Genomic DNA, 2,331 nt, shown 5'->3' on the forward strand with positions numbered 1-2,331 from the left:
AGAGCACCAAATTTCCATTTTAAGAATTTAGTAGCCACTCATTTTTAGGGGGTTGGTGTTCACCCCTTAGTCAAGTATGTGTAGTGCAGAGAATCAAATCCTAGAACATCCACATTTGAGTGTGTTTGATGAAAGATTCCAATGAAGGACCTGAATTCTTCCTCCATCTCAGAGAGAGTGGGGCAGAACAGGATGGTAAAGGAGGGGGCTGGCCGGCCCAATCTTAACTCTTGATGTTAAAAAACACACCAAATGCTTCTATTGCAGTCTCTCTGCTGCATTTTCATTTCAAGCCACAGGCCTACTTGGAGGGCAGCAACTGGCTAATAAATAAAATCAGAGTCTCTGAATAGTGTCATCACATTAACAGACAATTGCTGGATTTTCTCATTAGGCAAAGAATTCTCATCTTTGGAATCCATGAGTTCGTATCATTTATGTGGTACTTGAGATGTACCTTGCTCCGATGAATATCACCATGCTATTCGCTACCAAAAAAAAAAAAAAAAAAAAAAAAAAAAAAAAAAGCGTAGACTACAGAAGATAACCAGGGTCACTGCTTTCCAAAGACTCAGTTGTAACCCAACCCACTGACTCCATCACAGCTTTCTTCCATGTACATAACAAATTTCACGTTCCTCAGCATTGGTCTGGGGTTCAAACCACTCCACTGTGACCACTGACAGATCCTCAGATTCAAGACTCCAACTCCAACTCCAACTCCTTCTGCAGGCCCTGCAACCCAGGGCAATTGTTTTGGGTATCAAGGGCTTCACTACTGGGATATACAGAATATCTTATTGCAGCTACATAAGGATTTTGTTGGTGGTTATTCCTCTGTCTACCTCCAAATGAGTGAGTGGAATTTGATAGTCTCAGGTATCCAAAATCTTCCAGGTTTGGAAACAAACAGCTTCTAATTCAACAAAAGCAATATGGCATTTATTGGTGAACCGGGTGAGCCCACAGTTGATCCCTCTCACACTAGGTTCCCATTAAGGTGTATATAACCCCGAAAACCTGGGGACAAAGTAGCAGCCATAAGAACTATCTACTTCTTTAGCAAGTTTTTCAATTTCCTCTGAGGTCTTTATAATTCCAAGATTGTCTCCTAGCCAGCAAATAACAGCATCAGCTATAGGTACAGAGCCTGCCAATGCATAATACACTGGTTTATCTCTGCCAAGCTTATAACTCACTGTGGTCAGAAGGCTATGTTCAAAAAATACATACTGCCTGTATTACATAGTAAGAAACAGCCTACTCCATCTTTTGTTTTGTCCATCCTGGAAGCACATTGGCCCCACCAATGCAGCAGACTGGTTCCCCAAACACCCAGATATTGGTACACCTTCAAGGCCCCAGGTGTCATTAGGTCACAGATCTCAAAAGAACTCCAGACATTTGGAAGAGTTTTCATTGGAATTTCAAAAAAATTTGCAGAGCTCTTTATCCCATTCCAGAGAATGAATGTCAAAAAACATTATCTTACTTGCATTGTTATATCTGTGCAATGGACACCTCCACTGGCCTCTCCTGTCAAACTCCAAATAAACCATGAATCATTGGTCCCAAAAGAGCACTATCTTCTTCAATAGCCTTTTGGATTTTTCTCAATTGCCAAGGAGCCAAGAAAGTTTCACTGCACAGAAAATAAGTGCTAAGTGGAAGGCCTATCTTGGAATTCTTTTACTAAGATTCTCAATGGTAGACCAGGTTCTTAGATCATGCCACACTGTAGCAGCCTAGAGACACTCTCCAGTTAACTTGTCTCAGACTATAGTAGTTCACCTCTGATTACTGACACCAGTAGCCTTTAGGTTGGAAATATCAATATTGAGCTGTCCAAGTTTCCCACATGCTTTCTCTGTATACATATAGACAAACTGCACAGTGTCCTTCTGGTCTTGTTCCACCCATCCTTCTCTTGGAAACTCTTATTTTATTTCCATTTGATGATGACTAAGTCATCATCTGTGATGTTTTTGAATTGTTTTTGCCGTTTTTGAATTGAACATCAAAAAGCGCGTTGAGCTGATGCCCTGGTCCACAGTCCCCACCAATGGCCCCAAACTGCTTTTTTCTCCGTGGCTATCATGAAACCAGCTTGAAGTGAGCGGTCTATTGTGGCTTGTTTCCCAGGTAACAGTGGTGGGAGGGGGAGGGGCAGGCCTCTAGACTGAAAGACAAGGCGGGGTGCTACTACAGGACCCCCAAAATTTCAAGGTTTCTAAGAGGATGAAAAATATGTTGTTTCTCTCTCTCTCTCTCTCTCTCTTTTTTTTTTGGGGGGGGGGGTTAACATAGTGTTAAATTTCTTTTTTTTTTTAA

The 2,331-nt window shown here is 41.6% G+C and overlaps 1 pseudogene; it reads right to left on the reverse strand.

Annotated features, from left to right (window-relative positions):
* Window positions 1–571: 571 nt before the first annotated feature.
* On the reverse strand, window positions 572–1,877 carry LOC131831522 (glycerol kinase-like; annotated as a pseudogene).
* Between the last annotated feature and the right edge of the window lie 454 nt (window positions 1,878–2,331).

The sequence above is a fragment of the Mustela lutreola genome, chromosome 1 (genome assembly GCF_030435805.1).
Source record: "Mustela lutreola isolate mMusLut2 chromosome 1, mMusLut2.pri, whole genome shotgun sequence".
NCBI lineage: Eukaryota > Metazoa > Chordata > Mammalia > Carnivora > Mustelidae > Mustela > Mustela lutreola.